General features: G+C 39.1%; 1 pseudogene; it reads right to left on the bottom strand.

Moving 5' to 3' along the window:
- Positions 1–615: 615 nt before the first annotated feature.
- Positions 616–13,418, bottom strand: LOC116123615 (annotated as a pseudogene).
- Positions 13,419–14,791: the final 1,373 nt, after the last annotated feature.

The raw sequence follows: 14,791 nt of genomic DNA, 5'->3' as shown, positions 1-14,791 counted from the left end.
TGAACTGTGCTATCTAGATAGGCAGGCTTTTATAAGACTAAATACTTGAGTAAGTCCGATGCTTAATTTATATTTTTTTAACAAATTTAGCATCGAATTGAAAACTTTTTTTTGTGTCTTGCTGTCTTGGTTAATTTTTTTTTTCTTCAGTATGCATTCTGTTGGTGTCGCCATGATTATCATGCTGCAATTACCCTTCAACTATCTTTGCTCTTTTAAATTCATATCATATATATTATTCAGATATTCTTTTGACCACTTAATATTTCTTGTTCATTTGTATCTGACCCTGAATTCCATTCCCTGCATTAAGATGACCACAGCTTGGATTATGATAATTTAGAACAACACAATGGTTTTCTCCAAATTCATGGAGAACGTGACGACACATTCATAATTTAAAAAAAATATATTTAATTTCCTTGATCAAATACTTTAGTACATATTGAGGTTTCAAGTAGTCCTAGTAATAATCTCATCAGTCAGAACGTTAGAATCAATGGAAATTCCCTCCGAAAAGAATCATCTGCAACTTCTGCAGAGCATACAAATATGAAAAGAAGACAAGGGGGTTAATCAAGGAAGAATAAATCTTTGTACATCATACATATTTAATCAACAGGGTGGAAGGTCCTTTGGTGGTGATAAAATGGATTTCCTCTGGCGACTTTCCATTCTCCACAACAAATTCCATCTTCAATCCCCACATAGTGTGCAGCTCAAGGTGACAATGCATAAACCAAACACCTATAAACGCATCATGCTCTTAGTAAATGCTTACAAGTATATGAATATTTGAATTCATTAATGGTATATTTTTGTATATGTGCACTGTTGAAGTGAATGCTAAAAACATCATCTTATTGGAGGATTAGTGAAACGTCACTGTTTGGGTCAGTTTTTTGAGGTGGATCCTGACCGTTGATTCAACACCAATTCAACGGCTGGAATTCCTACTTCAAGTCAACGATATAAAAGGGCGACAAATTTTAGGAACACCCCAAGTCCTCTTTCGAAGCATTCTCCTTTTTTTTTTTTTGTGTTCGCTGTTAGGGTTTGCAATTCTAATATGAATTTTGAGTGTAACTTGTGTGATTCTTGAGTAATTTGTGTTAATCATTCAGAGAAGAGTCGGATAGCTCTTGTTCTAGGGATTTCGTGGGTTAGAGTTTCCCTAGGGTCAGGTTACGGGTTGTATTTCAAGATTGTGAGAGAAGGATCTTGAGCTTGTTCTTGAATAGGGCTGTAAATTGTTGATTCAATATTAATAGTAGAGCAGTGAGCTCCCAATTTTCAGAGCTCGATGTGGATGTAGCTTGCTCGAATCTGGGGCAAGTGAACCACGGTAATTAATGTGTTTGTGTGACTGTTTTTTCTTTGGTTATTGTGTGTGTTTGTTCTTGGTTGTTTTTCAGATTATAGCATAACAGTGGTATCAAAGCATTTTGGTAATAAGTGTTTAGGAAATTGGATTCTGGAAATTAGATCTGAAAAATTCTAGGGTTTTTTTCAAGGTTGTCGAAATTTAGGGCTTTCTCAATTCTAGGGTTTCTTGATCTAATTAGGTGTCCATAATGCCTATATCCGAGTAAACTAGGGTCGATTAGACCAAGGGTAGAAAATTAGGGTTATGTTCGAATCTTGAAATTCAAGAACAATTTTGAGTTCTTGAGTTCATCAATTCCTAAACACCAAACCTAAACGCTACACCATGACAAACACCACCACTCAAATGGAGATCACCCAATATGATGAGAATATCGACTTTGAGAGTTGGAAGAAGAAGATGAAGGCCCTTGCTTTCTCACAATAAAGTCGGCCTCGCACTGGAGAAGGATCCCAAGAAATGGCTTGAAGAGAAACTGAAGAAGAAGGAAGAGATTGATGAAGAAGCTTATAATCTGATCATGATGAAACTATCAGACAACGTATTGAGGAAGGTTGATGGAATCAAAACCCCATTAGGGTTGTAGGGTAAGCTTGAATCTCTGTATGCTCTTCAATCTGCTCCCAATTTAGCTTTCCTCAAAGGTGCCCTATTTTCTTATAAGATAGACAGTAATAAGACCATAGAGGAAAACCTAGATGAATTTCTGAAAATGACCCTCATCTTAAGGGGAACCGATCAAGAATTAGGGGAAACCAGTTTAGCCATGATATTACTAAATTCATTAACTGATGACTACCAGGTAGTCAAGAATGCTCTCCAGTACTCCGGTATTGTCCCCAGTGTTGACCTAATAGTAGCAGGTCTTAAAGCTAGGGAACTAGAATTGAAAGTGCAAAAACAAAATGGTAACAACCTGTTTGTTAGGGGCAAACTAGAAACTTGCCAACTAGCTAAGGGAAACCAATTTAGTCAAGGGTCTAGAAACAAGAAAAGGGGTAAATGGAATAATAAATAAAAGTCTGAATCTAGGAAATGTTTTTTTTGTAACAAAACTGGTCATCTGAAAAAGAACTGTTTTGAATGGTTTAAGAAAAAAAAAATAGGGCAATACAGAGAGTAATATTGCCTCCACTAAAAGCTTAGTAGAAGAACCAGAGGTCCTTACAATGTCTATATTAGATAGTACCAAAGGGTGGGTATTAGATTCAGGATGCTCATTCCATATGAACCCAAACAGAGAATGGTTTCAGGACTTCGAAGATTATGAAAAGGAGACAGTGTTTATGGGGAACAACCATGCTTGTAGAGTAAAAGGCATAGGTAGTATAACACTCAGGCTTAGTAGGGGGGAATTGATAAAACTGACTAAAGTTAGGTTTATCCCTAAACTCAAGAGGAACCTTAAATGAAGCAGGTTGTTGCTACAGGGTTGAAAATGGGAGGCTGAATGTGTATAGGAACCAAAACCTGATTATGAAAGGTGAAAAAAAAGAATGGATTATATATCTTATGTGGTGATTTCTGTTCAGATTGTTTCAATACCGCCCTAGTCTCCTCAAACTTGTGTGTTATTGAAAAATGACACTTTAGAATGGGCCACATGAGCCAGAAAGGGTTAAACATTTTGAATAACCAGGGAATGTTTGGTAAAGAGTCTGTTTCCACCTTAGAATTTTGTGAGAATTGTGTTTTAGGTAAGCAACATAGGGTTAGCTTCCTAAAGGGAACACACCTAGCCACTAGCTACCTAGAGTATCTCCATTCTGATCTGTGGCGGCCTGAAAAAGTCAGGTCCCATGAGGGGAACAACTACTTTATGTCTGTTATGGATTATTACAGTAGAAAGGTATGGGTTTACCCTCTAAGAACTAAGGATCAAGCCTTGTCCAAGTTTAGAGAGTAGAAGTTACTTGTAGAAAATCAATTAGACAAGAGAGTGAAAGCCCTAAAAACTGACAATGGGCTAGAGTTCTGCAATGCTGAATTTGATAGATTTTGTAGTGAGCAAGGCATTTAAGGCATAGAACAGTAAGAAAAACTCCTCAGCAAAATGGGGTTGCTGAGAGAATGAATGAGACCCTCTTAGAAAAGGTAAGATGCTTGTTATTTACCTTAAGACTGCCAAATACTTTTTGGGGAGATGCCTTGGCCACTATAGTCTACTTGATAAACAGAAGTCCATCTACATCTATAAATTTTAAATGCCCCGAAGAGGTGTGGGCTAGGAGAAGGCCTGATTTAAGCCACCTAAAAGTGTTTGGGTGTACAGCCTATGCACACACAATACCAGGGAAGTTAAAGCCTAGGTCCACAAAGTGTGTGTTCTTGGGGTATCAAGAAGGGATGAAAGGATATAGACTTTGGGATAGAGAGTCACCAGGGGTAAAAATCATCATAAGTAGGGATGTAGTGTTTAATGAAGGGGTTTTCCCTTGCAAAGCTACTAACCATGATGCATGCAACCACATTACCCTTGAAATTACAATTCATTCCACTAAGACTACACCAATTGAGGTGGAGCATGTGGGTCAACAGGCTGAACCGCCTCAACTTGAAGGTGAACATGTCCCAAAAGCTCAACTAGGATCCAATGGTCCTGAATCAGAAGATGAAGAAGCAGCAACATATGTACCTGAACCACAACATGATCAATTGGAGCATTATCAACTTGCAAGGGATAAAATAAGGAGAGAGGTAAGGCCCTCTGCCAGATTTTCATATGCTAAACTAATTTTTACTGTTTTACTTGTAGGCACAGAGGTGCAAAGGAAAAAACCTGACTCATATGAAGAAGCTATGAGTTCCAAGGAGAAGGACCAGAAATTGATCCAATGTAAATGGTTGTTTAAGATAAAAGATGGTGTTTTAGCTACTGACCAACCTAGGTACAAAGCTAGGTTAGTTGCTAAGGGGTACACCCAACGCGAGGGGATAGACTTCAATGAAGTTTTTTCCCCCGTAGTCAAGTATAAGACCATTAGACTAATGCTCTCCATAGTTGCCCATCACAACCTAGAGTTAGAACAAATGGATGCGACCACTGCTTTCTTGCATGGAAATTTAGAAGAGGAAATTTACATGTGCCAACCAATAGGCTTTGTAGATTATAGAGTACCTGACCATGTTTGCCTCATGCATAAATCCTTATATGGGCTGAAACAGTCCTCTAGGCAGTGGCACAAGAGGTTTGACACTTTCATTTTGAGCATAGGGTTTACTAGAAGTAGATATGATAGCTATTTTTACTTTACTTTGAATGAGAACATGCCTATATATCTGTTACTGTATGTGGATGATATGTTGCTAGTTAGTAAGTCCAAGTCAAAGATACTTGAGCTAAAGAGCAAACTCAAGGCTGAATTTGACGTGAAAGACTTATGAAATGGTAAAATAATTCTAGGAATGGATATAACTAGAAGTAGGAGCAAATATGAGCTGAAAATTAGGCAACAATCATACCTTAGCAAATTGGTATCCAAGTTTGGAATGGCAGATTCCAAACTGGTTTTTATGCTTTTTATGCCCCTTGTAAACCACTTTGTACTAGAAAAAGGTCAATGCCCAAAAACTGAAGCAGAATTAATAAAAAGGGAATCTGTTCCTTATGCTAATGTAGTTAGATCTGTGATGTATGTGATGATAAGCACTAGACCAGATTTTTCATTTGCCATTTCCTTGCTAAGCTGATTTATGGCTAATTCTAGCAGTGAACACTAGGTTGCCTTAAAGTAGGTATTAAGGTGCATTAACAGTTCTTTGAATGTTGGGTTAAAGTTTTGTAAAAGGCATGCTTCACTTGACTTGGTTGGCTTTGTAGATTTGGATTTTACAGGTGACAAAGATACGAGAAAGTTTACTACTTCGTATTACTTCACTTTCAGTGGAAATTATATAAGCTAGAAGTCTCAGCTTAAGCCTATAGTGGCACTCTCATCGATAGAAAGAAGCCATTTGGCTGCAAGGTTTATTAGCTTAATCAAATTTGACGGAGGGAAAGGTAATCATATACTTTGACAGCCAAAGCGCAATTTATTAAAGCAAGAATCCAGTTTATCATGAGAGGACAAAACATGTAGATATCCACATTATGTTAGAGATTTAGTCACTCAAGGAATGATTGACTTGAGGAAAGTGTCCACTGAAGATAATCTAGCTAACATGGGAACAAAGATTGTCTCCCTTGCCAAGCTCAAGCGTTGCCTGGACTTATTGTTCGTGAAGTAAGTAGTGGGGGCAGGAGTTATGAGGGATATGGCCTGAGCTTGCTGCACTAGAAAAGTTATTTTTTTAGCATTCAAGGTGGAGATTGTTGAAGTGAATGCTAAAAACGTTGTTGTATTGGGGTTAGTTTTTTGAGTTTGATCCTGATCGTTGATTCAATACGAATCCAACGACTGTAATTCCTACTTCAAGTCAACGATATAAAGGGGCGACAAATTTCAGGAACACCCCAAGTCCTCTTTCGAAGCATTCTCTTTTGTTTTTGTGTTTGCTGTTAGGGTTGCAATTCTGATATGAAATTTGACTGTAACTTGTGTGATTCTTGAGTGATTGGTGTTAATCATTCGGAGAAGAGTGGGATAGCTCTTGTTCTAGGGATTCCGTGGGTTAAAGTCTCCCTAAGGTCAGGTTACGGGTAGTATTTCAGGATTGTGAGAGGAGGATCTTGAGCTTGTTTTGAATAGGGTTGTAAATTGTTGATTCAATATTAATAGTAGTGTAGCGAGCTCCCCATTTCCAGATCTCAATGTGGACGTAGCTTACTCGAATCTAGAGCAAGTGAACCACGATAATTCTGGTGTTTGTGTGATTGTTTTTTTCTTTGATTATTGTGTGTGTTTATTCTTGGTTGTTTTTCGGATTATAGCATAACATGCTCTAAGTTACCTGAATTGTCAGCTCTGAATCTGATAGCAGTCCATCCTCCTGTTGGAACTCCAACTGCATTTCTTTTAGGAGGATCAATTAAGTTAAATTTAACCGGGTCTTTCTTGGGATCAAAGTTCCCAATTCCACTTCCAACAACAAAGAAATTGTAACCATGAAGATGAAATGGGTGTGACTCTACTGAAAGAAGATTTGTGTCTTGCAACACTAATTCAATAGTGGAATTGAAAGCCACCTTACTCAGCCTTGTTCCTAATAAAGTGCCAAGGTTGGCGGTAAGAGGTGCATTGATGTAGTTGAATGGAACAAGAGGGCGGCCAAGGAAGTTAGCTTTGAAAACTCCGCAGATATTGAATTAAGGCACTTCATCAACCGAGCCCGTAAGAGTCTAATCTTTAGCATCACAAAGGTTATGTTGTTCAATGAAGCTATGAGTTTTGTGCCATTTTGGCAAGTGGGACATGGGTTTTTGATAGACCTCCCATCAAGAAGGTTTACCAACATAGAGGGCACAAGGGTAAAAGGTCATTAATTGAATTGAAGAGGCATGCGTTAGTGGAGGAAGACTTGAGGCATGTGGTAATTCTGTTAGTTGATTCATGTATAAAAGGGAGAGCCATTTGTTGGAAAGAAGAGAATATTATCAATTGTGAATCAGGGAGGTCCTCAGCTCCTTGAACTGCTGGGAATTATCTGTTGCTTATTTTCATTTCATTGTAGCTGAGCACTGCTCTGTAAACTACCTTTCATTGCTTAATCACAATCAATTAGAATCAATCCAGTTTTGCCTTAGACATAATCCTTGAGTTGTTTGTGCATTTTTTGGTTATTGTGTTGCGTGGTTGAGTGATTGTCCTAGGGTTCTATCAACTGGTATCAGAGCCTTGTGTGGGTAATGCTTAAATCGAGAATGGAGTAGAAGGTTGAGGGATTGGAAAAGGAAATGGGTAATATGTAGAAGGAGCTAGGAGGGACGAATGAAGAGTTAGGTAGCATCAAGTGATATCTCCTTGAGCTGAGGGAATGGATGAGGTTGAAGTAGGAGAAGGAGGAGAATGAGGCCCATACTAGTCGCGATCGGGGCAAAACAAATCTGGGGGAAAGCTTAAATAGCGATGACAATGGCAGAGTGGATCGAAGTAAAGAAACCGAGAGCTCTAAGGAGGAAAGGAAGGGAAAAAGATTAGAGTTACCAGTGTTTAATGGGGAAGATCCCTACGAATGGACCTTTAGAGCAGATCGCTATTTCTCAGTCAATCATTATGCAAAGGGAGAAAAAGTAGAAGCTGCTGCGGTTTGTATGGAGGGGCATGCACTAAATTGGTATCAGTGGGTTGAATCAAGGGCACCAATCAGTTCATGGGAAGCCTTTAAAGATGCTGTGGTTACTAGATTTCATCCATCCTTCAAAGGCTCAACATATGAGGCACTAGTAGCATTAAAGCAAACTGGAACAGTCACAGGGTTCAGAGAAAATTTTGAAGAACATTCTGCTTCCTTGCGTGAGGTAGGAGAAGAATTGTTGATAGGTATTTTTCTCAATGGACTCAAAGAAGAAATCCGGGCCAAATTGTGTTTGGCCCAACCAAAGAAATCCGGGCCAAATTGTGTTTGGCCCAACCAACCACACTCTTTTCACTCATTGAGCAGGCCCATAGAGTAGAGGAAAAGAATTGGGACTTGGAGAAAAATAGGCCCAAACCATTTAAAACCCAAACTAATAAAATGGAGCACTACAATCGGGTCACTCCCAACCCGGAAACTTGGCGCACAAACAGGTGGAATCCTAATCCCTTTTTACGCAATTCAGATTTCATTCCAAACAAAACAGGTGACCAATGAGAGAGATCCACCGATACACCCGTGCCAGGATTTCACGGAGAAGGATTCCGGTGCATGACTGATGCCGAGATTCAGAGCAAGAAGGAATGTGTGTTGTGTTTCAGATGCGATGAAAAGTACAATCCCACTCATTGGTGTAAGGTGAGGTCACTGCAGATTTTGTTAGTCACTAATGATGACACGCTGGAAAAGGAGGAACCCAACGCTGAAGCCGACGATGACGTCAACATGGCAGGTAATCCTTTGGCTTTGTCGATGAACTCTATTGTTAGGATGATGATGGACAAAACTCTGAAGATCAGGGGGTCGATTGGAGATGAGACAGTAATTGTGTTGGTGGATAGTGGGGCATCCCACAATTTCATCTCAAAGGTTTTAGTATGAAAGCTATGCTTGGACCTTGAGAAGGGAAAACAATTTGGAGTAATGGTAGGGAATGGTTTCACGGTCAGAGGAGAAGGGATTTGCAGAAATTTAAGTATAAGGATTCAGGAGGTTGAGTTGACACAAGATTTTTTCCTCTTTGATTTAGGAGGAGCTGATGTGCTGTTGGGGGTATCCTAGTTAAGCACGTTGGGAGATGTGTGCTCTAACTGGAAAAACTTGACCATGGCGTTCGATAGTAATGAGAAGAGAATTGTGTTGCAAGGTGATCCTTCTTTAGTTAAGACTGTAGTCTCTCTCAAAGCAATGCTCAAGACACTACAAAGCGAGGGCGCAGGGTATGTAGTAGAATTTTGCTCTATCGAAAGGAAAAAAGAGGAGTTGATTGAACCCTATGGAGCCTGGCGTTGCTACCTTACTTAAAGAGTTCCACCATTTGTTTGAACAACATCTTTGTTTACCCCCTAGGAGACCAACTGACCATGCCATAACCCTCCAACATCCATCCAAACCCCCTAACCTACGTCCTTACAAATACTCCTATGCCTAAAAGAATGAGATAGAAAGGTTGGTGGGTGAGATGATGGTGTCTAGAATAATCCAACTGAGTACTAGTCCTTTTGCAAGTCCGGTGTTGTTGGTTAAGAAGAAAGACGGCAGCTGACATTTTTGTGTTGATTACCATGCCCTTAGGCCTTAACAACATAACCATACTTGACAAATTTCCCATACCTTCAATTGATGAGTTGCTAGATGAGTTGGCTGGTACTGCAGTATTTTTGAAACTGGATTTGAAATCAGGATATCACCAGATCAGAGTAAGGCCAGAAGATGTGCCAAAAACAGGATTCCGGACTCATGAGAGGCACTACGATTTCCTGGTCATGCTGTTTGGGTTGACTAATGCCCCCTCCACTTTCTAGGCCCTGATGAATACCATTTTTAGACCAGTTTTGAGGAAATTTGTATTGGTATTTTTTGACGACATCTTAATCTACAGTCCCAACCTAGAAGCTCATCTCGATCACTTGAGATATGCCTTCCAAATCCTAACTGAACATGAGCTTGTCGTCAACCACAAAAAGTGTCTATTTGAGCAGTTGAGGTTGGAGTACTTAGGACATTTGATCTCTGCGAACAGTATTGAGGTAGACCCTGCCAAAGTTGAGTCAATGTTATCTTGGCTTGTTCCACAGACTATCAAAGGTTTACGGGATTTCTTGGGATTGACAGGGTATTACCACAGATTCGTTAAGTGTTATGGGTTGATAGCTCAGCCGTTGACTAAACTGCTTCAGAAAGACGCCTTCAGGTGGAATGAACAGGCTCAACAAGCCTTTGACAACCTGAAAGCTGCCATGTCCTCAGTTCCTGTATTGGCTGTGCCCGATTTCAGTCTCCTATTTGAAGTCCACACCGATGCATTTGGCTAAGGGTCGGGAGTTGTCTTACTTCAAAACCAACGTCCTATAGCTTTCATCAGCAAAGCATTTTCCCACTAGTCACGACAAAAGTCAGTATATGAAAGAGAATTGATGACCATCATGTTCGCGGTTCATAAATGGTGCCACTACCTCAGCGGACAAAAGTTCACTATCAAAACAGACCAGCGCAGTTTGCAATTCTTGACAGATCAGAAGGTAAAGATGCCTGAACAGTAAAAATGGATTTCTAAGCTTCTAGATTACTCATGTGATATCATTTATCAACCTGGTAACTCAAACCAAGTAGCCAATGCCCTATCCCGAAGAGAAGACATAGAGTTAGCTGTTGTATCGGTCGTTACTTTCTCAGATGTGATGATATTGTGGCTGAGGCACAAAAAGATGCAAAGCTCAGGACTGTCATCCAAGACCCGATGTTTGATTCCCGAGTCACCCAAACTACAGTCTCCATCGTGGCTGTCTGCTTTACAAACACAGGTTAGTGCATCCCAAATCATCTAAATTTATTCCTCGGTTGTTGGCGGAATTCCACAACAGTCCAGCCAGTGGCCATTCTAGTTTTTTTAGAACATATAAATGAGTGACAAGTCTGGTTTATTAGGAGGGCATTAAAAGGGATATTTAGGCTTTTGTACAACAGTGTTCAGTCTGTCAATTGAATAAACAATAAGCTCTTAGGCCTGCAGGACTTCTCCAGCCTTTACCTATTCCCACCCAGGTATTTGAAGACATTAGTATGGACTTTATAGGGGGACTGCCCAAAGCCAAGGGATACGACACGGTATTGGTAGTTGTGGATCGATTAACTAAGTATAGTCACTTCCTCCTCTTATGCCACGCCTACACGGCCAAAGAAGTGGTTGATCTGTTTGTTTTAGAGGTTGTCAAACTGTATGGTTTTCCCAAATCAATTGTGTCAGACAGAGACCGATTGTTCATCAGTCAGTTTTGGCAAGAATTGTTTAAGGCCGCAAGTACCAAGCTGAAATTCGGTTCAGCGTATCATCCTCAAATCGATGGCCAAACGGAGGAAGTCAACCATTGTTTAAAAGCCTATCTCTGTTGTTTTGCACAACCAACCTAAACAAGCAGATGCCTATCGCTGGGATGTTACTTTTTAGCCGGGAGACCAAGTGTTTTTAAAAGCCATACCGCTTCAGGTCCTTGGCTTCTAAACTCAATGAAAAGTTGAGCCCACGTTTTTATGGACCATTTCCCATTTTGGAAAAAATTGGACATGTTGCATACAAACTGGAGCTGCCTCCAACAGCCAAAATACATCATGTTTTTCACGTCTCCCAGCTCAAGCGCAACCTGCACAGCTCAGTTCCATCCAACCTCTACCATCCTGCCTCACCGAGGACATGGAGTTGCAGGTACAACCGGAATCTGTTTTGGCAGTCCACACATTGGTGAATGGCTCTCAGGAAGTCCTTATTAAGTGGAAAGACTTAGCCCCATTTGAGGCCACCTGGGAGCTGACAGAAACCATCAAGCTTCAATTCCCTCACTTCCACCTTGGGGACAAGGTGGCTCTTTAAGGGTTTTTTTTTTTTTTTTTTTTGGGGGGGGGGGGGGGGGGGGGGGGCCCATCAAGAAGGTTTACAAATATAGAGGGCACAAGGGTAAAAGGCCATTAACTAAATTGAAGAGGCATGCGTTAGTGGAGGAAGGCTTGAGGCATGTGGCGTGTGAAGAACCAATTAGTTAGAAGGGAATAATTCTGTTAGCTGATTCTTGTATAAAAGGGAGAGCCATTTGTTGAAAAGAAGAGAATATTATCAATTGTGAATCAGGGAGGTCCCTAGCTCCTCAAACTGCTGGGAATTATCTGTTGCTTATTTTCATTTCATTGTAGCTGAGCACTGCTTTGTAAACTGTCTTTCATTGCTTAATCACAATCAATTAGAATCAATCCAGTTTTGCCTTGGACATAATCCTTGAGTTGTCTGTGCATTTTTTGGTTATTGTGTTGCGTGGTTGAGTGATTGTCCTGGGGTTCTATCAGTTTTGTCCTAAACCAATTGTGTAAAAAAGATGGCGATCAACCTGAAGGGGGACCTGGGAAGGATATTGCGGGGTGTTTAAGCTCTTAAGTTTACTAGTGTAGCTTAATGCAAAGTTGGTGTCATTTGGAGCAGGCAATTGAGGCAAGGTTGGAAGAACTGTGTTTGGGATGCCTTTGTACTGCAGAATGGCTGTAACAGTTGTATTATCTACTGGAATTGGAGCATCCATGAAAGGCCTGGCTGCCATGAAGTATCGGCTTGGAGATTGGTCAGCTTTAACAAGAACATTAGTGGTTTGACCTGGTGCAATTAGGATAGCTTGAGTTGTGAATGGCTTCGCGTAGACTGCATCAATCTCTACAACAGTCATGTTATGACCAGCTATGGCAAAGAAGAGCTCATCATTAAGTGCAGCGTTGACAATCCTTAGTAGGTACGTTTTCCGGAATCCACCTCCATGGCAAATGTATCTAAGACAACGGAAAAAATAAATCGAGTTAAGAAGTAGAATCATTCATCTCCCAGAATTTCGTTTTTAATCATAATCTAGAGACATTACGTTTCTCAGAACATGGGAAGAGTGGCCCTGGTTTCCCATTGATAGTATGAGCATCAGAGGTTTGTGGTGGCAAGCCTAACTTATTAGCTAGGTTTACAATTGTTTCAACATCCGAATTCCACCATTCTCCTGCATATATAAGATCTTTAAATGTTAGATATATAAATTGCTCTTCAAAAATTTTGATTAATGGTGATAGTTGATGTTACCGACCCAGAACTATATTAGTTTCTTGATAAGGCTGAGGAAATGGAAATGGAGTTCCTTCTTTAGGCATAATAACAATGGCACCATAAACTGTGGCTCTTAGCCACAGAATATGTGCATGCCACCACAGAGTTCCTCGTTGTCCAGTGACATTAAAATCGTAAGTGTAGCTGTGTCCAGTTTTGATAGGGCATTGTGTTATGTATGCTGGTCCATCTGCCCAACCATTTCGATATTGCTTCAATCCATGCCTGCATACAAAAGTCACAAGCAAATTTATGCCATATTTATGCATGTTTTAATACAAATTATGAGGATTCAAATTATATACCAATGAATAGACAAGTTATATTGTGCGTAGTTTGTGACATTGATAAGAACTCGATTGCCTTCTCTAGCGTAGATACTAGGTCCTGGAAACGTTCCATTTACTGTAACAATTGGTTTAGAATGGCACAATCTGCTCACATTCTTAATTAACTTGAACCTGAAAAATATAACACAAACGAGAAGAAGATCATGTTACATTCAGGATTCAATCAATTCATCCAAGAAAAAACAAGTTCCAGAAACGAAATACCCACATCGAATTGATTCTTCTTCACTGCTGCATCAGCTGGAAAAGAAAGAAACCCAACAAAGCAAGAAATAATGAGAACAAGTGATGCTGAACACCAATGATTGTGCATTTCCATTATTTGTATTACTTAAACTAGTACTTGTTTGAGCTTGACTTCTTGAGTGAATGATGAAGAGCCGTGGCTACGTACTTATAGCAGTAGAATTTAATCATTCAGCTGCAAAAAGTATTGATGGGTTGTTAAATAAGAGTTTGGAAGCAAACAAAGCTTGCCAGCGAACTGTTATAAGACGTTGAGATATCCATTTTGTCTGTTAAAATTTTTATACATATATGTTCATAATATAGAGTACCGTGAAAGTGATAATAATTTGACAAGCTTTTACCTTATAATATGTTATGAACATGCTAACTGCATTCAATATTTGCTTTGCAGTAACATCTTGCTTTGGCTGCTGGTTTGTCTATCTGGGATTTGACTATGTTCGGTGAAGGAAAGAGACTGATATCAGTCACATAAAAATTAGTTCGAATCAGTTGAGGTTTATAATGTTTTAACATAGCTATTCTTTCCACGTCTGAAATTTTACTAGTTGTATTAAGCGAATAAAAATGTCTCTTAGATAGTTATCTTAAACTTGGTCAATTATATTAATGATAATAATGCTCATGCATACAAAGTTAAAATCCTAACTTTATATTTTATATCCAAAGTTGACGTGATAAGGATTTTAATTTTACTCATCCATGAGTAGCTCAACAGTAAAAGTGAATCAGAGGGGTTATAAATGGGTAAAACTCACAGTCTCAGGTTCGGTTTACTCGGAAGGCCATGATTATGGATTGCTGTGAGATAATTCTATTTGAAGATTTGTTGAAATACATGAAAGCTTCTCAAAACACCTTAGTTATTAAAATAAAAAAATGTTTAAACGTCAAGTCATCATATACATTAATTGATGTCCAAAGTCGGAATCTCAACTTTATATACATGAGGAGTGCTGGGAGCACTCTCTTTTTTGCTCTCTCACTCTTGTTATGACACGTGTGCAAGAGATAAAATATTAGAAATAATTGATTTTTTCTTTTCGCATTTTATTTGTTCCTTTGCACACATGCGGCGATGAGTGTGAGAGGGTGAGGAAGAGAGTGCAAAAGAGAGTGTTACTGTATGTCTATATTAATAATTAAGATTTAAGAATAATGAAAGAGAAAATAATATGAGAAGTTTTTTAGATAATCAGTTATCCTTACAAATTTTAATCCCAATGTGTGAAGGTTTTGTTTAAAGGGCATATTTATATAAAATCACATTACTTAATCTAATTGTCCTTAATAAAAAAATAAAATAGACAAAAATAGTCTGATTATATTATTAAATGCTAGACTATTGAGTTTTGTATAACCTATCATAGTTTAACGTTATATATTAAAAAACTATATATATATATATATATATTTTTGTTTCATTAAGATTATAAATAATAA

This window comes from Pistacia vera, unplaced genomic scaffold (assembly GCF_008641045.1).
Source record: "Pistacia vera cultivar Batoury unplaced genomic scaffold, PisVer_v2 Contig103, whole genome shotgun sequence".
Taxonomy (NCBI): Eukaryota; Viridiplantae; Streptophyta; class Magnoliopsida; order Sapindales; family Anacardiaceae; genus Pistacia; species Pistacia vera.
The sequence above is the reverse complement of the archived record's forward strand: the minus strand, read 5'-3'. Positions and strand labels throughout refer to the sequence as shown.